This window comes from Mytilus californianus, unplaced genomic scaffold (genome assembly GCF_021869535.1).
Source record: "Mytilus californianus isolate M0D057914Y unplaced genomic scaffold, xbMytCali1.0.p SCAF_3, whole genome shotgun sequence".
Lineage (NCBI taxonomy): Eukaryota > Metazoa > Mollusca > Bivalvia > Mytilida > Mytilidae > Mytilus > Mytilus californianus.
Window position 1 is genome coordinate 38,550,454 of NW_026262679.1, and position 24,878 is coordinate 38,575,331.

The window sequence follows — 24,878 nt, forward strand, 5'->3', positions numbered from 1 at the left end:
TGTCTGAGGATAGGACAAATTTTAGTGTTACATTACGAATAGTTTAATTTTTATAAACATGCCGTAAATACACATAAAATGCCCTTATAAATTATTTCATGTCAACAAAGTAGTGCTTATGACTTGTTGGTAAGTTTTTACGACTTGGTGGAAAGTTTTTAGTGTGAAGATAGAGTTAAACATCAACTAAAGCCTGTAAAATAACCTTTATCACTTTAATGAACCCTTTTAATGGATATATAATACTTATTCTAGTGGATAATTTTCTTGATTTAGAAAACAAATTGAAGGAGTCAAAATGTCAAACCATACAAGCTGAATAAAGTTTACTGTATTAGAATCCTGACCAATACAAATAACGAAACAGAATATGTTAATCCTTTCGTATTGATATTGCATAAAGTTAACACTCAAGTGTTCACTGTTCAGTCGTATATGGCTTGTGCCGTGCATTGCTTTTGATTCACCTGGTATGTGCATGTATTATCCTCTGACTTCGATATTTTTTTGTCAGCGGGTATTTGGCACAAATCTTCTGAATTGTCGGTTTTTGAAGCTCTTCAACTTCGTATTTGATTTGACCCTCCAAATGTTTTTATTTGAGCGCTGCTAATGAATTTGATTTTGACAAAACGCGAGTCTTGCGTACCAACTAATAAGCTTGGTATCTTTGATGAGTTATTACAACCACTTTGCGATAACACTTCTGATGGACGTTTCGTCCCCGAAGGTATCGGCCAGCCCAGTAGTCAGTACTTTTGTGTTGACATGAATATCATTGATATATTTATTTTTTGTACATTTACTGTATTTAATGTTAAATTAACCTAAACATTAAGGTTGTTCTACCCTCAGACATATATTGTCTTAACCGTATTTGGCACAACTCTTCAGAAGATTCTGGTTTTTAATGCTCATCTACTTTGTTTTTTATTTGGCCCATCACATCTTTTGATTTGAGTACCTTAGATGAGTCGTATGTCGACAAAACGCGCGACCGGCGTACCAAATATAACATTTTGTATCTTTGATGAGTTTTCATCAGTTTTTATTTGTCCACTAACGTCTGACATCGTTGATGTCCTTAACCATGACAATTATTACTGACGATAACCTTGAAATCGCACGGTTGAATGACTTTACCAGGTACGTGGATTTATCATATTAAAACCAGTTAGGTGAATATATCATATCAGAACCAGGTACGGGGATGTATCATAGTAGGACCAGAAACGTTGATAAATCATAGTAAGACCAGATACATATATGTATCATAGTAGGACCAGATACATAAATGTAGCATAGTAGGACAAGATACGTGGATGTACCATAGTATGACCAGATACTTGGATGTATTGTAGTAGGACCATACATCATCTAACAGGTGCTACTTTGAAACATCCACATGTCTGGTCCTACTATGATACATCCATCCACCAGGTCCGACTATGATACATCATTTTAGCAGGTCCTATTATGATACATCCATCTACATGTCCTACTATGATATATCCATCTACATGGTCCAACTAATGACACAGCTACGTACTTGTTCCTACTATGATACATACATTTACCTTGTCCTACTATGACACATCCATCTACATGGTCCTACTATGATACATTCATCTACCTGGTCCAACCGTGATACATCCATCCATCAGGTCCGACTATGATACATCAATTTAGCTGGTCCTATTATGATACATCTGTATACCTGGTACTACTATGATACATCCATCTACATGGTCCTACTATGATGTATCCATCTACATTTTCCTACTTATGATACAGCTTCGTACTTGGTTCTATTATGATACATCCATTTACCTTGTCCTACTATGATACATCCATCTACCTGGTCCTACTATGAAACATCCATCTACCTGGTCCTCCTATGATACAGTAACGTACTTGATCTTACTATGATACACCCATTTACCTGGATCTACTAAGATACAATCACGTAACTGGTCCTACTATGATACATCTATCTACATGGTCATACTAAGATACAATCAGTTACCTGGTCCTACTATGATACATCCATCTACATAGTCCTACAAAGATACAATCATGTACTTGGTCCTACTATGATACAGCTACGTACCTGGTATTTACTATGACACATCCATCTACGTGGTCCTATTATGATTTTTTTTATGCTACATCCATCTACCTGGTCCTACTATGATACAGCTACTTACTTGGTCTTTACTATGATACATCCATTTACCTGGTCCTACTAAGATACAATCACGTACCTGGTCCTACTATGATACATCCATCTACATGGTCCTACTAAGATACAATCATGTACGTGGTCCTACTATAATACGTCCGTCTACATGGTCCTACTAAGATACAATCATGTACATGGTCCTACTATGATACAGCTACGTACCTGGTCTTTACTATGAAACATCCATCTACGTGGTCCTATTATGAGTTTTTTTATGATACATTCATCTACCTGGTCCTACTATGATACAGCTTCTTACTTGGTCTTTACTATGATACATCCATTTACCTCGTCGTACTATGATACATCCCTTTACCTAGTCCTACTATGACACAATCACATACCTGGTCCTTCTACGATACAATTACGTACTTTGTCCTTGTCTGATACATCCATATACCTGGTCCTACTATGATACTATCCATATACCTGGTCCTACTATGATACTATCACGTACCTGTTCCAGCTATCGTTTTATTCAGTTTTGGGGTTCTGACTACTTTCACACCTTATATTTGTTTGTTCAAAGCCGGACTTCTTACGTTTTACCTTTGTTTGATAACAGCTAGATATAAGATTTGTAAGACACAGAAGATAATTTAACTGAGATGCAGAAGCACTTGTTCACATTTACAATAATAAGACAGCAATTAATAGAAAAACGAATTGAGTGCTCTATTTATTAAGAAGTTGTTTATACTGGGCTCTGACAGAAAGACATACATCAAGAGAATTAATTTAAGATAACCGTTACAGTTAATCAGCTTGATATTAGGCATCTCAACTTTAATCTCTTATGATATTTAAACTTATTATTTTATCAATATCATATTGACCTTGTAAAGTTCGGAATCATCTTCCCGTGTGTAACTTTACATCAAAAGAAATTGTCTCATTTTTCAATACGTAAAAACTACTTATCAAAACGGAAACGACATTTATAAACTCATTAAAATACCAATTAAAAACAAATGCATTAGTCGACAAACTAACTATTTTTATGAAACAAGAACTGTTGTATATAAAGTGGTTATTTTGTATCAGGGCATTAGTGTTTTGTTAGTGACTTGTCATAAATAAATGTTCATGTGCTTCTAATAAAACAGTTGATGTCACTTTTACTGTTTTGAATTCCTTACATCTCTAAAAAGAGTCCGGCCTGCTTCCATTTTTAAATTCGATTTTCAGATTACCCGAAAAGCTTCAATACAAATGTCATATAAATCCGTACACAGATAAAAGCAGCAGAGCACTTACGACTGCCCTTTTAGGACCAAGCATGGACAAAGGTTAACATTTTAAGAAAGTAAATCATTGAAGATGTTTACTGAGCTGGATAAAAAATGATTTACTTCTGTGACGTTCTGGACATTCTAGTTGTTGGAGGATATTCTTTTACAGTAAATAGTATTTTTACTTTAAGTGTAGTTCCATGAACACAGACATATAAAAATAAGAAGGGGTATGATTGGCAACGAGACAACCATCAAAATGAAATTTAATGTTTATCCCTCAAACTTAAAAAAAGGGGGATGTTAATAAAGAAGGCGGGAAATGTACTTATATGACACAACAACCTATCAAAATCAATATTTATGATAATTTTCTAATGTGCAAACTATTTTGTAATATGAACACCTGCATGTAGTCCATGCATTTTATTAATAAATACATAATGTCTGCATTATCCATAGATCTCAATAATGTTTTAATTTAAATGGCTTCTCTAACAATGGTTTGGTATTACATCCTTCTAGATGCTGATGATAAAACATGAATGTCTAGTTTCTTTTCGGGAAATTAAGTTTAATTATCAAAATGTGTATAAATTCACACGAATCTATTTCACATGCAGTGATTTTTGTTTTTTGACCATTATGATCGTACATATTTATTTTGTTAATCGCCTACTTTATCTTTTGATTATGCAAATGACAAATCCTAATTGATATTTGACATGGAATTATACAATTACAAATTTGTAAATATTTCCCTATACAAATCACTACACGAGGATAACAAGTATCAAGACATGTTAATTTAAATTACTTAAAATATATAAATTTGTAATAAGCACTCATAAAGATGAATATCAATTTCAAAAAACTGTTTTAGAAATTTATCTCTTTTCGCTTTAAGACTGGATCGATTCAAAATGTTACTCAGTATTCATCTATTTGAAATGATCAGGGTCATAAAAATATAGTCCCAAGAAATATGATCGAATACTTTCTTCTATCTTTTTAATTCCCTATTATTTTTTTGTGTTTACCATTAATTGACTATACTTCCAGTTATAGCTTCTTTGATCTTTGATACAATATATATCTTTATGTTTTTCTAAATTGGAAACTAATTGATAAAATCTTCAAACGAATTTTTCTTTTTGGTAATTAAAGGAGAGAAGATAGTAATTTCTATGTAACTTTATGATCCATGATTTCTGTTAACGTATGAACAAGTAAATTAGATCTGTTTGAGTAAAAACGAGGGACAGATATATGATAATTTGGAAACCTTCACCACAAGCAACGTTTTCATCAAACAATATTTAAAAGCAAGTTAGTTTTGCTTAATTTTATATACATTCTGTATCTTTGAAGTTTATTTTTCGTTGCATTTCTTTTCTTGTAGTTCAGTGTATATTTTCCTTAATACAGGGTTTATGCTCGATATTTTCTATGCCAAAGAGACGCTGGAATGTGACTTTTATATACATGACCGAAACGTATTTTGGATTTTAGTCATAAATTATTTTGAAAATTTACCAGATCAGACATAATTTTTAAACGCTCGTTTCTCACAAATTACATTTTTTTTGGTGTTTGGTTACTAAATATCCAATTCTTTTCCAGCAATGAGGCTTTCGAGTAGTGTAAAATACAGGTGGCTAGTTGTCTCATTGGCAACCATACCACATTCATCTTATTTTTACACGATCAAAGGTTGAATAACCTACCGACCGAATTTACCAGACTATTTATAAAATGATCAAATCCAATAAAAAAAATCCTACCCGTATCACCCAAGGACCCGATTAACGTCTTGACCTATACAGAATATGTTCTTTGTATAACATTCCAAAGTAATAAGGTATCAACTGATGTGTTCTTTATATAACTACTGTGTATATATCCGTGGGCTTTCTTTCTCGCCAATAGGCACAAAAATAACTTACTTACCTCTAAGTATTAGACGAATTCCTGGCACAGAATTGACGTTACGTCTTCATTTCTCATATTCTGTAATAAAACATTGTGATAATTATGACTTCTGCACAAGTTTTTTCCATAGCTAATTCTCGTGTAAGAATGTAAATATTTCAGTCTGCCAAACAGTTTAACATGTTAACAGACTGAAAACATGTCACAGTCTAGATGTACTCAATCTATTATCAACAAAAAGGTGGAGGAGTTGATTTGGATGTTTAGGAATCTTCATTGCTTATATCATTTAACTGGATTTCCAACTAACATTTTCACATCAAATATATTCTTTGTTTTATAATCACACCAAAGCTCCGGGATTTCCCAAGTACACTTCATTTCAGAACACGTGGACCGTTCTAATGGCGAATATGTTTTGGTATAGGATACTGGACGTTTAGGAAACGACAATCACTATCTATTGATCATATACAGGTTTATATTTTTTCCAAAATACTATTTTCACAGTCTGACCTTTTATTTTCGATAAACAATTAAAGTGAAAAATATATATAATGTCATGTCCGCTTAGATATTTGCGAACGTATTCCATAAATATCTTCAAACGAGTTAAACGGACCCTGAAAAGATGATACGTTGTGATAAATTATTCAGTATTTTTTTGTTAAAGATCAAAGGGGTATCTAATAAAAAGGACAACCTTATTAAAATCGTCAAACTAATTAAAGCAATTTAAAACCAATATAGTATTCAAAGGGAAACAAGGAGACAGCCACCAGAAACAATGGAAGTAATGAGGTAGAAACAATACAATATCTGAATATTAGAGAAATAATAGACGTTACAATATAAAACTCAAAGGTTATGATGGAAAATAAATAGTGTAGAAACAAAAGGATATCTGTACTTTTATAACCGATCATTCTTCTGGTATGCAGCACCGCCTGAGAAGGTGTAAAGTTTTTTCACCTCTTGAAACATAAAGTATTATGAATGTATCGATCAATATTCGTCAGATTGTCAGAGATAACAAGACATAAGTCTGTTTGAGATCATTTCATGTCAGATTTCTGATTTGCAGAGGTCTTCAAGCTTTTTACATCTCAGTTAAAACTGCAAACAAATGCAAGGATAGCGAAAGCTTTTATGTCGTAATACGATGGCCGAAGTGAGCCGACAAAAATACTATTTAAAACTTGAATCGTACTTTGTACAGAAAGTTTGTACGTAGTACTATCTTGTTGTTTTACTTCCGGATAAAAAGATAGTACTCTGTACAGAATGTTTGTACATAGTACTATCTTGTTGTTTTACTTCCGTATAAAAAGATAGTACTCTGTACAGAAAGTTTGTACATAGTACTATCTTGTTGTTTTACTTCCGGATAAAAAGATAGTACTCTGTACAGAAAGTTGGTACATAGTACAACAAGTTGTTTTAACTCTGGATAAAAAGATAGAGCCTTTGTTGAGCTCACAATGAGCCACCCAATGTGAGCTCAACAAAGGCACGTAGCTAAGAGAATCACCCAATGTGAACCTAAAAAATACTCTGTACAGAAAGTTACAGATATAGGGACGATGGATTCATAATATATGATGGAACATCAGATGAAATTACAGAATTAATTCGTCTAGCAAATAATTATAACCCCTTATTAAAGTTCACCTATGAAATCTCTAACAATAAAATGTCGTTCTTAGATGTTGATGTAAGTTAAGGTCGAAGATTTACAACACATGGCATTCTTGACCTTGAAATACATTTTAAAGAAACAAATTCTTATCTGTATCTGCATAGAAATTGCTGTCACTCACAGCATGTATTCTGCGGATTTATTAAAAGTGAAGCAATACGGCAAATTAGAAACACAAGTGACCACAACAAATTAATAAACAATCTTAACTAATTTCAAGTGAAATTATTAGATAGGGGTTATGATATCGTCGAAATAGATGATAGTATTACTGATGCTTTATCAACTGACCGTACTGAATTATTACAGCAAAACAAATCGAAAGGAAAAGAATATACTCCGTTAGTTTTAATAACTAAGTATAACCAATATATACGTAAAATAAAAGAACGTATCTTGAAACACAGGCATTTAAGGTAGCACAATACAAAGATTCTATACCTCCAATTCCCCAGTTTTAAAATACTGTAACTTTCTTTATAATGCTTGAAAATTTATCAAAGTGGTATTTATGGATAGCTAACAGATTACTCTTTCAAATTAATGCAATGTTAGTATTATACAACAATTATGTAATATATTATAATGTTAACTGTGTCTACAAAATGTTACAAGAAATTTCCACTTTCAATTGAAATTAGCTTTTTCATGGATACCCCGAGAGGGTCGATTTTATAAAATGTTGTTCCTAAAGCCATTATCTACAAAAGGGTGTCTCAGATTTTGGATAGAATGTATAGATCAAATTTTACACATAATCAAACATTATCTACTTTTATGTGGTTAGGATGTTTACACTAATTACAGATTTATGAGAGAATGGAATACGATACCGATAATTTGAGACACTCTTTTGTAGCTCCTGCTGTGTTGATTAAGATTTCGTTAAAATTTTCTGTATAGTTATAGAAATGATAGAACTAAATTCATTCAAGTGAACTGACCAAGATTTTGCCATTAATTGCATAATAATTGATTACATAATGATTGCATAACAAAAATATTGCATTCATTTAAAAGATTAATCTTTTATCTATCTATATATACCTCTTTTATTAACTTATATGCAGTTTTAAGAAAGTAATAGCATTTTAAAGGTTGGAGATTGGAAGTAAAAAAAATCTTTGTATTGTGCTACCTTAATTATTACAGTTTGACGAAGATTGTATACAAATATTCAGTGTTGCACCAAGAGTTGCGTATAGTAAACATAAAAGTGTAGGAAATATGCTTTGTAGATCAAAGTTAAAGACTTTAACATAAAATTGACAGTTGGAACCCTGATGATGGCAGACCTGTCATAATTTCTAGATCTATTGACAAAAAATTAAAATATCAATATATCTCAATACATGAATAATTTTCATATTTGATTATATTAAAATAATGCATCTTAAGATGACCTTCCCAAGCTTTAACTGCCGAAACACTTAAGTAGTGTCGGGTCCTTTTAGGCAATATGGGGTGCGTGGTTGCATGGGTGTTTTATATTAACAAAAACAAATGTTATTTGTCACTTTTCTAAGAAAAACATTGACTTTTTTTCAAATTTTATAGATATAAGAAGATGTGGTATGAGTGCCAATGAGACAACTCTCCATCCAAGTCAAAATTTATAAAAGTAAACCATTATAGGTCAAAGTACGGTCTTCAACACGGAGCTTATACATATTTTGTCTCATTACACATATCATTTCTATTTTTAATAATAAATCAAATGGTTTGTGTTTAATTCATAAAAAACAATGATAACTAGGAACACACACTTTCTGTACAGTTTAAAACATTTTTAAAAGGAAGAAAAACTAATATAATAATGGCTGTTATGTACTTCCTGATCCAATAAAAAGATAGTACTCTGTACAAACTTGTCTGTACAGAGTACTATCTTTTTACCCGGAAGTAAAACAACAAGATAGTATTATGTACAAACTTTCTGTACAGAGTACTATCTTTTTACCCGGAAGTAAAAAAAACTTGTTGTACTATGTACAAACTTTCTGTACAGAGTACTATCTTTTAACCCGGAAGTAAAACAACTTGTACTATGTACAAACTTTCTGTACAGAGTACTATTTTTTTATCCGGAAGTAAAACAACAAGATAGTACTATGTACAAACATTTCTGTACAGAGTACTTTTTTTTTATCCGGAAGTAAAACATCAAGATAGTACAATGTACAAACTTTCTGTACAGAGTACTATACAAGTTTTAAATAGTATTTTTGTCGGCTCACTTCGGCCATTATTTATGAGCTTACTATTGATACTAAAATATAAGCGACAGCCTTACCGAAAACGAAACAAGATGAAAACAAGGAGATGTTATATGACTGCCATCGAAACAAATTTGCATCAGAGACTAAATGACATGGAAATGATCAACTATACGCCACCGTAAGGGCTTTAACAAGGAGCAAAACCCATACAGCATAGCAGGTTAGAAAAGGAGGCCCCAACATGGCAAATCAAAAACAATTCAAACGAGAAAACTAACGGTATGATTTATCTAAACAAACAATAAACGAAAAACAAATACGATATACACCAACAAACTACAACCACTGAAGGCTGACTTGGATATCGCTATAGTCGTCTGATCTGTAATTCTACTGGTTGTGTCCTATTCCCGATTGTGACATTTTAACTGAGAGTGAATTCGCATGGCGGACGATGTATGCATAGCAGGGTTGCGTTCAATATCGTAGCAGCTAGCATTGCCGCTACGTCTTAGATGTCTATCTATGTTGAACGATATGGTACGTAGCTAGACTATCCAATTGACGTCATTAACAATATCCTATCCGACGCCATTTTGGATTCTCTAGATAGCATGGATTTTTTATGCTATCTAGATCTACTTAGCGACTAGGCTAGCTATACGTTCAGTAGTTGAAATCTACGTAGCCCTACGTAGCAGCTATGATATTGAACACATCCCTATAGGAGATTCTTATTCTGCCGACGCACCAGGTCTCTCTCCTTTTGGAGTTCGTGCGATTCCCTAAGTTTTTACGCGTGACCTTGAATTGTCTCTTCCTAGTCGACTTGCGAAATTTGAACATAGGTAAACTACTGTCACCTTACTTTGGGACAGGTACATACAGAATGCGAGGGGATAAACGTGAAAGAACGGCATGTTTTAATTTGTATTTTTCTATTCGTATATATATATACATGAGTAATTTTTAAGGCTATTACTGCACTATAGCGAGAAGGCTGTGCGATCCTATTCATTTATCAATTGCATAACACAATTAATCAATTCAGCAAATTTAAAGGGTTTGAAAGGGGTTTCAAGATGGAGCCTTGTGCTTTGATAAAAAAAACTATATGAAGGTTAAATTCTGCTACTTTCGCAGAGAAAGTTTTTTTTTAAACCACAGCAAAGTTTATACTTTAACGCTACTACTCAAGTTCAAATCCATTAAAGTATATTACATAACATTCGAAGTACTTTAATTCCATACAGTAATACATTAACAATTGAAAAATGGGATAGTTTTTACACTAACTATAAAGCGTTGTTCTTACTCAATAACCTTTCAATTAAATTTCTTTGAATATTGATGGGAAATCGTCAAAGCTATGTCAGTATATGATCCACAGTGTGCTGATGGTTAAGTTAATCATGTATAGAATTAACAGTTCACACCCGTTACAACACTCGATGAAAGAGCCCTTCATAATTTACAACTATACGAATTCATTACTCTATTGCTGGGATGTGAATATTTACATTTTTTACATGAATCAAACTACGGATTTATACATAAATCTGTGATAATATCTCGAATATGAATTTTGGTCCTAATGATAGATCTTAAGTTTACACCAGAGACGTGCAAAATTACAGATCCACTATCCCTGTCATGACACTGGTAGCCGTAAATATGATGAATCATGAAAATAAATGGTGTCCTTTATTACAATTTTCCCAAGCTACCTATCATGAAATATATTGCAATTCTCCATTTATGCAAAACGAGAACTGATTTAAATAAAGTGCCATGTCGACGTCTTTTTTAAGTATAAAGTGTAATTAATGAAATAGATATCTTCCAAAGATAAGACGAAGAAATAGTTTAAAACCCTATATAAAAGCCTTCGTCATATATTTAGTTGGTAGGCTTTCGAAAACCGTTTTTCAACAATCCAAGTAAACAAAAAAAAAAACAAAACAAAAAAACGAAAAAGCGCAATTTTGTTAATTTTTAAGAATTAACGAAGAAATTTATAATGTAACCAGAAGCTATTGTTTTCCAACGTTTCTACTTAAAATATCACTGCAGTCGCTAGAATTCAGGAAGATATTGTATTAAGATGCTTTGAAGCGCCTTCAGAAAAAGCCAACAAATACATATCTAGACAAACGAGTTATAAAGATATGCTTGTAATAAAAAATCAATTTTTACAGATATGGAAAAGAAAATGGCTACAAAAACAACACAGAGCACCAACCGAATACAGATATCATGCTTTTTATATTGATTTTAAAGTCAGATCAGCATCAAGGCGAACTTTAAACCATAAACAACATTTTCCTTTTAACGTTAAGTGGGATATTTTACGCATAAAAAGAAGTAACACAATTATCAAGCGTAAAAAAACTCCACTCATCGTCGTCAAGCGAGAAAGTATGATAGTGAGAAAGAGAAAATGCTATGATATTCAAATAGCAAGGGAGACATGAAACACAAACTGTATTTTCCATAGGTATCCTTCAACGCGTATGACTAAAAAACAGTCCGACAAATCATATACTGACTGCGAAAAACCTAAAGATCGTCGAGACGACGCCGCGATTGATTTGCCGAGAAAACTAGACAATAAATCCACCCTCATGACAAAAAGAAAAGTGTAAAAATTAATACTTTCGGAATTAATTCATATAGGCCGATACAGTTACATTATCATATAATATTGAAGACAGACTTGAGGAAGGCTCATTTTTCATAAAATGGTCCACGTTCCTTCATATTATAGGTTTACCAAATATAAGAATACTAAGATCATCTCTTTTGTACTATCTTTCAATCACATTGGGAAAACATACCTGGTTTCGCGAAAAAATGTTATGTTATGATCCTTGTCGATTAATTCGTTTTACTTGTTAAGCTTTTCATAAGCGTGGCAAGAGATAATATGATATGAAACATAAGCTAGACAGTGACGCAAATATTTTTTTTTTTATCAAACAGTCCTTTTTTTTTAACGAGTGACCAGTATCATCAGTCGGCCAATAAAAACTAAAATAACAAAAATTCGTAAAGGGGTTCCGCGGAACCCTGTGTCTCGTCTACAATTGCTGCTGTCATTTTAAAAGTGTAATGTTGACTTAAAAAGTGAGTCCATTTATCAGTAAAATACAGAATTTAAAAAAAACACACTTTTTCTTCAGATGCTATTTTTTGGTCTTGAAGATTAGCTTCTGTCCAAGTTTCATAAAAATCCATGAAGGTTCAAAAAATTTAATCCCATAATGTCTGTAAATGTTAACTGTAAAAAGCTAAGCCCATCTATCAGAAAAATACTGAATGAAAATATATTTTCAAAAGTTTACTTCAGACATTATCACTTAATCAGAAAAAAGCTTTTGCCAAAGTTTCATAACATTATGTTAAGGTTTAACAAAGTATTTGAGGTGTAACAAACCCCAGACTGTATGTACTTGTTAACTGTAAAAAAACTAAGTCCATTTATCAGTAAAATATGGAAATATGAAAATAAATATTTTCAAAATTTTGCTCTGGATGCTGTATTTTGGTCATAAACAAGCTTCTGTCCAAATTTCATAAAATTCCATGAAGGTTTGACAAAGTTATTGATACCTAAAAAAAACTTTAACCACAGACTGAACCTAAATGTTGACGCCGCCGACGCCGCCGAAGGAATCTAGGATCGCTATGTCTCGCTTTCGCCACATAAATGTCGCATGCTCGACAAAAAAGCATATTATGATTCAGTTTATAAGAATTTGCATTTAACGTTGAAAAACGATGTAAAAGGCAAATATCATAAACTAAGCCGAACATGTACCGTTATTTCACTAGACCATTCTTAAAAAGGGAAATTAATCAAATCAAAAAGAATATGGCATGTCTATTATATACCTTAATGTCATAACCATAGAAAGACAAACAAGAGAGACAGACATTAAACTGTAGATAACCTACGTTTGCATTCATTATAAATAAATGGACAATTCCTAATGAAAAAGAAGATAAAAACGAAGATTGAAAAAGGCTTCAGGTAAAGAAAAATAAAATAAAAAAAGAAAATAATAGCTTGATTAATATTAATCTATGCACTTGATATAAGTCGCTTAAGAAATCGTTTACTTGCCATTTTTGCAAAATCATATACATCGTCAACCAAATAAAGCTCATTTATATTTCTTATATATATCTAAAAATTCTCCTATCAATTGATTTAATAGTTTGCTACATTTTATATTATAGCAACGGTTGCAGTCATGTGTAGGTAGGTCGAGCCGATTATCCAAAATCACAAAAAGAACTTTTTAAAATTTATTAGCAATTGTTCGCTTCGGACGCAAGAAATTAATAAAATGTTATTTTGGTTTACCAGCTCTGGGTCGATACCACTGCTGGTGCATGGACTGTTGATCTCTGACGGTATCATCAATTCAGTAGTAAGTACTTTGTTACTGGCAAGATTTTAACAAACTTTTCTTTAATTTTCCGTTGATAAATTATGAAATTATTAAGAAACTAAGGTTCCAACTTCATTAAGTCAAGTTGACCATACTAAATTCGGCTTCATTTACCAGCAATATGTCGATACCACTGATGATGAACTGTTAGTCCCCGAGGGTATCATCAACTCAGTAGTCAGAACTTTGTTACTGATAAAATTTTTAACAAAGCTTTTTTAATTTTCCGTTGATAAAGTTGATACATCCGGGGCTTTAAACTTTATGGGTTTGAGCGTTCCTGGTGAAGGTAATTCCAGGAAAACATATAATTTTCTTCAAAATGGTTATAAGGAAGAAACGACTATTTTCACAACGTCATAACTTGTTTGATAGCCATCGCACATTTTTGGATTGTTCGGGCGTCTCAATTTTCTATTATAGACTTTTTATTGTCACATAGAATCCAACATGCCCATTTTGATTTGATAACGGTTTCGGCATGTTTCTGGGACAAAATATACGGGATATGAGTTTAGTGTTGTAAAACAAGAGATCTTTAGCGTGTCGACTTAAAAAATAAAGAAGATACCAATGGTGCAATAACAAAAAAACAGCAGTAGAAGAAAGACAGACACAATGTTCCTACGCAAAAGTTTCAGAGTTCATGCGATTCTCAATTATTTTTACTGTGTCTGTACCAGGCCATGGACTTACGATTTTCGTATTGACTTCAGTATATGTCTACGTATTAATGAGGAAGTTTGTAAAAATAAGAGATCCATGCAGGACTAACAAATAAAATACAAAAGCAGAAGTTTCTCTAAGTGCATACAGTACACAAAAAAGGTTTGCTTTGAATGTCTACTTTCACGAAAACTGTGACCTATTTTTTTCAATATGTTAGTCGTTCATTTTTTGAAAATCTAAGATTGGTAAACCATTAAGACCGGAACAAATCTTTACGTGCAAAACAATTGTTAGCCTTCTTTCATAAAAGCCGGGATAAATATGATAGCACAGAGCATGCATGACACAAGAGTTTCGATGTAAAAGTATCTTTTAAACGACAATGTTATTTCCAGCATGACCCTCTTCATTCGCATTATAAATTAACAAAGCATGCGTTCTAATTTCAATAAAACACGGGCTACACTAGCTTGGCCTAACAATTGAATTCGCAACGTCAGTTGCTCTTTTTTAACGACGCTGGAGATATGTCTGCATAACTGTGTATTGTTATAAAATTATCTAGTCAGGGTATTTTCACAAATAAGTTAAACCGTTGCTAAATTCTTTCATACATAGAAAAACTTGGTTTGAAAGTTTAGCTGTATCTGTAGAAACCTTATTTCAAATGGATATCGCATTCTAATATTAACGGTAATATTGTTTAAAAAGCCCGTAAGTTTAGATACGATCCATGTAAACATATTGTACATATTGAGTTTTTAAAAGCTCTTTCAATGTCTTCACCGGTACTATAAATATTGATTTTGTTCTTATAAACTAAAACATGGCAGCGAGTTGAGAGAACCTTCGGCAGAAATCAGTATGAGAAATCATGTTATTTTATCAGTTGAAATTAAGCTTTGAACTAATTTTCAGTAACTGCGAGTACATTAAATAAATAAGATCGTTATTTACTTATTTGTATTTTTTTAATTTTGTTGTTGTGCTTCATGATACGTAATCTGTTATAAGAAATGAGGCATTTAGGGTATAAATTTAGAGGAATGAGATAATTTCTCGGCTGCATAAAATTTTAATCATTTTTGTAGGGTGTATGATAGTTTGAGGTTGTCACAGGAATCGAGAGGAGACAAAAGTCCAATGACTCTATCGTGTAGCATCTAGTGGCATATAAGCATACAGACTGATGTGATTAGGACAAATATTCATCAGAAATCAACTATTTTTTTAAGACTGCATGTAAATAACTTACAATTTAAAACTAGACAATGCTGATCATGAAACTCATTTGAAGTTTGAAGATGACAATTTAAAACGACTTAGTAAAAATGACAGCTAAGCTAACTTCAAACAGAATTGAGTGTTAGTAAAAGTAGAAAAAAAGATTAATATTACATAAAATCAGTGGCATTTTGATGCGATCTAATGGTAGAATTACAAATACCAAAAGTTAATAAGTAAGAAGCTTGGCATTCATAGTTCAATATATACTTTATAGTAAAAATAGACCCCGCAAAATATGTAACTGGAGGATTTTTAATGAAGATAGGAATTCCTAGTCATCACGCAATACATTTAAGTGGCATTCTTTTATCAAGGTTGGCTACCATGTCAAAAATACTAAAATATATAAATTCAATATAAATACGTGAAGTGGCTTGTCGAAAGAATTAAATGGTGACATGTTCTTTATTCTTTACATTAAGGATTTATTTCAATATTTTAAAACCAAACACACTAAACAACGATATTTCCTTTAGTATCAAATATAAACAGGTAACTTTACGCTATAGACATAAAACGTCAATTTACTAGCATTTAAAATGAGTAAGCCGTATTCATATGCAACTTTTCTCACAGATATAATTATCATACTAATACAGTACAAACGGGAAGTATCTAAGTATATAGTACTTCACACGTTAACGCCTTGTTTGAAAGGAATTAACACTTACACCTGTTTTAAATAAATTTCTATTATCAAGCGTGATATCTCGTGTGTGGTAGTATGATAAGCAAACTTTATTTTCCTTCAATACAAATTAGAGAAGTTCTTTAATTTAATTAAATGTTTGTTTTTTAAACGAAGAAGCACGTGTTTAATAAACTTGTGATTTTATCAGACAAATAAAACTAATATCGTGAGATCATTTAAAGATATTCAAAATATTGATGAACCGATTAAGTTGCTATATGATTATTTTTCATCTTTAATAAACACTCATTAAATGAACGAAAACTTAAAAATGGACGGCAATTGTCTCTGGAATTACATTCACGTGTTAAGCTCGAGACCAAAACTTTGGGAATCAAAACAAATAAAAAGTTTCAGAGCATCATAACAAAAACGACTTAAATAGAACAGTTAAACGCCTTTAAGGTCAACTTTGCAGAAAAAAAACTTGCAACCTTCGTTTAACAAAATAAATTAAAAATTTATAAATTTACAGTGAAATAAATATTTTAAATCCGACCAAAACAGAAGCCCTATATTTTCTAAAAATGCACCTAAACTTTGTTTTACAGAGACCTTAGATTTGCACTGTATTATGTCAATTACTCCTGGATGTGCTTTTAAGATTCTATCGTGGATAATGAATACAGCAATATATAGCAGGACATGTTAACTTTGTCAACGCACATGGTCAAATTCTGGATTTAATGTCTGTTGCATGTTTGTATACAGATAAATGAAGGATATGCTATAAATCTTTTGAAATTAAGGAATGTATCTCCCATAGGTGTAGTTCTAATTACTTGTCCACTTTGGCTATATTTTGGTCCTTTTCGGTTATAACTGCTCTTCAACGTTTTTTTTAGGTTTTGGGTTTTCTAACATTTTGGCCTCGAGCATCACTGAACAGACATTTATTGTCAAAATGCGCATCTGGTGCAGAAATGTTGGTGCCGTATATTCTTATTTTCCTTTACATGCCATGCACAAGCAACACCAGGGATTGCACTACTATGCCACAAGCAAACCGAGGGGTGCCACTACTATTTCTATTGACCCCTTTGTATCTTCTTACATTCCGTAAAACACAGAAGGGATAAGCCTATATAGGATGGTTGTACTATTTAAGATACTGTTGTTAACAACTAGATAGTACCATAAAGAATTTGTTGTTTTTAAAAAAGTACCATAAAGAATTTGTTGTTTTTAAAAAAGTACCATAAAGAATTTTTTGTTTTAAAAAAATAAACAATGAAGGAGATCGATTGAAACAAATCTTTCTTCACGTTTATGGATTCTAATCTATTTTCTGCTACATATTGTGAGTAGCATGTCAAAGAAGGTACTACCCCATTTTCTCGTCCCAAGTCAATTAATTATCAACAAATATGATTGATATATATTGCCTTACCTGAAACTTCCAATATTTAAAATTATTCCTAATATAAAATAATGAGAATACGGAAACCATGTCAAGTCATTGCAATGTTCTTATTATCCTTTAACTAATATAATCATAAATGTAGTAGATAAAGTCTTATCCAGGAAGACATACAACACCTTGAAAGGAAATTAGAAAGAAGCAACTGTATTTAAGCTTCCTGGTAAAATAACTACACTATTTTAACACCAAGTGACACTGCTATTACGATATCGCTCGGTAGATAAACCAAGGATCTCCAATTATAGATCTCAATAAATAAGTAACAAGCTCAGTTTATCAAGTGTAGGTAAGAAAGTTATTCAAGCATACTCATTCTTTTGTAATACCTAAATTATATATACGACTAAGTTTTATGTCTTTAATCAATGGAAAAAAAATCATTACTACAAATTTCCTCACTAGGACCACGATTCACTGATCTTTTAGATATATTTGCAGATAGTAGAATAATTTAAAAACTATACTTTTATCATAGAATATATCAGATAGTTCAATTCAAAAGTACTGGTTATAAAAAGACTGATATCATAGTTTTATGTTTTCTTCCAACACGATGTCGATGGTTTTGTGTTCATGTAACTGCTGATTTAATTTTACAAAGGATTATAAACTGCACTCTCACAATTTTCAGAGAGAATGTGTTCCGTTCATTGTGAGAAATGAAAACAAAAATTATTAAGAAGGACATTGCAACTAAGACAAATAATTCTATTGAATGTAAAGCTACCCATTATGATTAAATTCAAATTAATTCATTCTGAATATGGATGGTTTTCAATGGAGAATTTAATCAAACATGTGGAGCATCCAATATTGTATGAAACGTATATGCATAACGCTCAAAAACTTTTTGCACATTAATCAAAATTGTCGAAACATCTTTTTAAAGTATGTCATTTAGATTCTTTGACATTCAAATTCGATTTTGTTGCATCACCTTTCCTTTTTTCATCCAGTCCCTCTAAATAAAACAAATGCATGGGCAATATTGGGTATACCTTTTTAAACAAAGTACTAGTATACACGATGGTTCTATGTTTTTGAAAGGTAATTAAACTCTTGAAACTCTTGAAACCACGTAAGATGGCGTCAGAGGTATCAAGCTTGAACTACTAACATGTCACTAAAGCCCCAAAAAAACCAGGGCATTGCAAGACACCTTTATAAATTTGTGATTTTAACTCTCCTTACATCGATAAAAAGCTCACATAATATACACATCTAACCAAAAATGTTTTAAACACTGCATGCAGGGAGGCCTTATATTTTTATTAAAAAAAATTTGTTTGGTTGCTGTCTACGTTCAACACATACACACAAATACTCATAATATGTATTTTTATATTATATTTTTTTAAACATAAATTTGATAATTAACAATAATTATTTGATTAAGAATCCAACCTGGTGATCAAATAAGATAAATACCTGAGTCTATGCACTGTACACTTCGACCCCTGCTAGGTCTTGCTGCACAATTTGCCTTGAATCAGGTGTTCGTCTTGCTTTAACACCACGGTCGAAGTCAGTAACTGATACTTAATTCAACAACTGAAACCATCTTGATTTATTTAATTACAGTCGTCCTTAAAATCTTGATGAATATAAAGTGAAACACCATCCCAAATATAAGCCAATTTCAAATTCCAGATAAAAAGGAATGAACACATTTCTCTCAAGTAAAAATGAAAAATCTTATTTACTATCACAATATCCAGTTATAACAGGACCTAATTTATCATATTCAAACAAATGCCCCTTTAGACAGTGATGCATAGTACAAGGACAGAAAATTTTAGATTATGCTTTCATCACATTACATAGGTCAAGGCTATAAAAGTTACATGACCACTGTAAAAGGTAAATATTTATATGCACAAGTATTTTATATTTGTTTTAAATATACAAGAAAAGTAAACAAATTAATCATTTCTAACATAATGACAAAATGAAATGTACTGTAATGTGTTGTTGTACAGTAAACATGATTTGATTGGATGAAATATTACTTCATAATATTACAGGATATAATTTTTATAAAAGAGTAGCTAAAACCTTGCAGCATATTAAACGTACAGCAGGCAATATATCAGTCACGATAAATATTTTGGCGTGGTTAAGTGATATAGATATGCGCTGAGTCTGAATTTTTAAGTGTTATGATTTATGTTTTCTTAAAATGTTTTCAGCAGTTGACCACTTTATAATCTTACTTGTCTATGCTCTTGTTCATGATTACAACAGAAAAACAGCAAATATAAAATTTTCTAGTTTTTAATTTGATCCGATCGGGTTTGCACTCACCACATAATACAATTTGAACTTGCTGAAGAGATCGAATAGATCAATTGCAAAATGAATGACTGGAAACAATGGAGGCAATAAAAACCACAAGTCGACGAAAAGCAGACAAAACCATGGCCCGAAAGAAAAACAAGGAAAAGACAAACAACAGGCCAAAAAAAACACCACAGAACTGAAAACTAAAGACTGAGTAACACAAACCCCACAAAGCAGCTTTGGCCATATAAAATAGGGAGATGTGATATGATTACGTAACGATGAGAAAGTACAAATGATGTATATGAATGCAACAGCTTTACTAAATGGAAAATGTTCGTTCTCTCAAGTAGTTCGCATCCTACAATAATGTCGTATTCGTCAAAGAGGAAAGGTAGTTAGATATATTTCCAAGAGATATCTTCAAAATAATTAACCGAAAAAATGAGATATAATAAAGGTTATAAAAAATAATCATTAAAATGTAACAGAATATGTAGGACTGTTAAAAACGTGATTAGTCAGTTCATCGAACATCTGACAGTTTTTTTTCTAAGGTTTGCCATGAAATTGACTATTTGACATCTGATCGGTTCTGAACGATAAAGTCAAAAGAATTATTGCTTGAGAAACTGTATATGCCTAGGTTAATCAGCGAAAACTATAGAATTACATCAAAATCATCCTTAATTTCCCATGAAAGGCATTTAACTAAATCTAAATGATGTGACTTTATGTTGGTGTGATATTGCATCATTTCATTGATGCAGATTTTTTTGCTGAATTTTATAGCAACCATATAAATTTTAAAAGCAATGACTGATTTCTAAAATGGCAATTAAAATGCATGTATACCTTTGAATCAAGCAATAAAAGGACCAACCACTTAGTAGTCAAAGAAAATTTCAAGTTATTTGAAAGATTCATTAGGGAATATAAATTGAATGGAAATCAAGAAATTCAAGACAGTTATATCTTAAAAAGGAAACCCCTGTAATTAGTCTTAAGTTATTTTACTGATACTATTCTAACATCTCATCTCACGAAATGGATTAGGAAGGGTTTTTTGTTTTCTAATTGGACCGAAGAGGCATACATTTTACGTAAAGGTCTTTGACAGTTGACAGTTTTCAAACTTTAAGTGCACAAAAAAATGACAGTCAATTAGTCAGTGACCCTTAGAGGCAAACAATTTAAGACTTAGGAGTCCATACATCAACACGGTTCAACGACTGCGCAATGGTTTGGGAGTGGGTGGTTCAAGAGCATTACCGTACTAAAGTTTTCAGCATTTACAAAATGAATGCAAAAACGTCGAATTCGATAGAGTTTTGAAAGATTGATTGAATGAATTTGTTTAATTAACGTCCGCACAAGGCATCGGATTTAACTACCCTATTCCGACCAGACGTTGCTGTGTATTTATACATAACGGACAGCCAAATGGACGCCGTTCATCAGCATTGATATTACTACGGATATAAAAAGTCCAGGATGTAGTATATTTGCAAACCCCCGTCTATCCTAGATTTTACTCAGATCGAGAACAAATCATCAATAAATACAGTAAGTAGGTTTTTTTGCAAAGGGCTTTTGATCGAAAACACACTGGAACAAAGTCCTTTTCTGTGATAAATCCAAATTTGTTGAATTTTTATCATGAGTTAATGGTATTTTTGAATGGACATTTTGAATGTAACTATGCTGGATAAAATTTTAATTCTTAGTATTTAAATTGTAAGACATGTCCTGACAGAATCATGATCACCTCTAAAAATATTTGTCTGTTGGTTCTATGACATTAAAGTTCAAGATCATCTATCGTGTATTTCTTGTAACTTTATGCGTTTATGGGTTTTGCCGAAATGCATGGATAGATTATAGATGGATGAACTATGAGGTCTGTTTCATATAAATATAGGATTATGTTGGCGAGAAAAAGAGCAAAGTTGGTTTCCGAATGAATGCCGACTTTCTGTTGAAAAACACGTCAACCAAACAAATGTGTTGTCAATAAATAAAATAACCAAAAGTCAACTTTGTCTGTGGGTGTTCTAACCTAAGTTTTATTTCAAATGAATAGTTCATTCACTAAACAAATATTATATAAATGTATCGTTTACATCATGCGTGTATTAGTGTACTGATGACTGATTGGATGAGTTACGTGGGGACAATCCATCAGCAAATGTACGGAACCAATGGTTGTCATGTAAACGCATGATTACAGTGAAAATGCCACGTGCATTTCAAACCGTATTTGAGACGGCATGTACTAAAACGTTGAGTGGAGTGGAGTGGAGTGTTGGAGTGGAGTTGTGGAGTGGAGTGGTGGAGTGGTGGAGTGTTGGAGTGTTGGAGTGGAGTCATGGAGTAAAAACATGGAGTGGAGTGGAGTAAACGATTTTGGTTAAAAATCGAACGAATCCACAAATCAATCACACTTCTCAAAATGAAAATCATTTATAATTGGGTTTTTTTTCTTCTTTTTTTTTTTAAATTGCAGAACAAGATGATTTTATTTTATTTCATTTGTCATATTTTGATTATTCATCAAAGTTGGACAATGTTTTGGGTAGCATTTTATGACAGCTCAGTTTGAGGTGTGATAATGTTGTCTATCTAGTAATTATGCATAAGCGACCATACATCCTCCCTCCTACATTAAACCAATTGAAGGCATTTGCTCCTTTGTGCCTCTTGTTTTGATACAAGTGGGACCACAATCTCAACCTCCATTTATGGCAAGTGTATTGCACAAAAACATTTTGTCTATGTGGACGACAATGACAGACCAATACCATAATAGAACCATATAAAAAATAAACTTGCCTTTCTTTTTTTTTCTTCCGATATTCCACTGACAGCCTCTGAATAACTTTTCTTCAAAAAGAATTTCTTGAACATGTTGCTGTTCTGAATCAGAATCTAGCAATGGCTTATGGTACAGCAAGCCTTTCCATAGGTTCACATTCTCAGTTGATAACATTTTTATGCCCCACCTAGGGGCATTATGTTTTTCGGTCTGTGCGTCCGTTCGTCCGTCCGTCCGTTCGTTCGTTCATCCGTCTGTCCCGCTTCAGGTTAAAGTTTTTGGTCAAGGTAGTTTTTGATGAAGTTGAAGTCCAATCAACTTGAAACTTAGTACACATGTTCCCTATGCTATGATCTTTCTAATTTTAATGCCAAATTTGAGTTTTGACCCCAGTTTTACGGTCTTCTGAACATAGAAAATGATAGTGCGAGTGGGGCATCCGTGTACTATGGACACATTCTTGTTAAGATTTATTGTGACACCAATAGCCTCTGCCTTGTTTCAAAATGTTTTAATAGTTTGCTGGCATTGATTGTGATAAAAAGTTTACTGATGAAATGCAATTTTATGACCTTTTTCACATACATTCATAAACCAATTGTCTGTCAACAAATTGTCAGTATAATTCTAATTTTCGGACGTGACCTAAAAGTTTAAAAGATTATCCCATGAATCTGATGTGCTACATTTCATGTGAATGACAAGATTCTTAAATATTGAAATGTATAAAATATCATTAATTGATCATCGAATAAAACTATATAATTTATGTCAAACAGACAAAGTTTTGATTCTTGATTTAAAAATAATTTAAATTAATAATATATTGATCTCCATAGATACATAGATCTTTTACCAAATAAGCAAATTCATATCTTTTTCAAATGAAACATACAGTTGTAATATTGTAAAATTGCTGTAAGACCCCCTCCTAAATTATAGAAATCTATCATTTAACATTAATCATAATATTTTTGGGTGTAAATTAGATACACCTACTCGGGCTAACGCCCTCATGGTGAATTTAACACATTTCAGGACATCTTTAAATGTGTGTACGACCTAGACTGCATGTTTGGAGATATCACCTTAAATCATACCTATGACACATACATTTGTACAAGGTGAATTATATTGGTACAATGTACATGAATGCAGTTGGAGTTGAACGTTGTTGAGACCAAACATCCAGATTCATTCTATGATTTTTAAAGCTATAAAAAACATATCTTATAAATTGGTTTAATTTAAAAACAATTTATCCAACAACCCAACTACACTCCATTTCCTAACTCCATGTTTTTACTCCATGACTCCACTCCAACACTCAGTACTCCAACACTCCACTCCAACACTCCACTCCAAAACTCCACTCCACTCCACTCAACGTTTTAGTACATGCCATTTGAGACTTGTGATATTAATATAAGCATAAGGTATACGAGATTCGTGTTTCTGGAATAGTTTTTGTCATGAACGCTTTTAAACCAAAAACTACACATTTCTGTATTTTATTCAAAACAGGCATGCGGGAATAATCAATTGAGAAGTTAACAATCATATTAAATTAAACATGAAAGAAATGCCATGTTGACACGAAATTATAAAGAACACTGTCAGTGAAGGGAAATTGAATATAAATTAAGTAGTATTTAACAAATTTGTATCGAGCTGTTTTATGTTGGATACAAGTTAATTATAATGTAATGATAGGATCATTGTTATTGTGTTTCAATGGAAAATTATCCTACAGTTTACAGATTCCATCGGATCTGCCATTCCCATAATCAATAAGAAAGCCACTTTATCAAAACAACCAGAGCAATGTTTCGTCTATTTCAATTTGAAGTTGATGTTCATATTGCACCATACTAGAGACAGAAGTTGAAACTATTCATTAAAATGTCTCTGTAGAGCAGAGTGTTAGAAGTC

The 24,878-nt window shown here is 32.2% G+C and overlaps 1 protein-coding gene across 5 annotated transcripts in view; it reads right to left on the reverse strand.

Moving 5' to 3' along the window:
• The window catches only part of LOC127734525 (5-hydroxytryptamine receptor 4-like), a 73,583-nt gene that overhangs the window by 9,910 nt on the left and 38,795 nt on the right, over positions 1–24,878 (reverse strand). For 4 of the 5 annotated variants that reach the window (XM_052244443.1, XM_052244441.1, XM_052244442.1 and 1 more), the window contains one exon: positions 5,425–5,484. The gene's annotated coding sequence lies outside the window, so the exon portion shown is untranslated. Of the gene's footprint in view, positions 1–5,424; positions 5,485–17,818; positions 18,004–24,878 lie in introns of those variants that run through there. The other variant, XM_052244444.1, reaches the window with a different exon arrangement.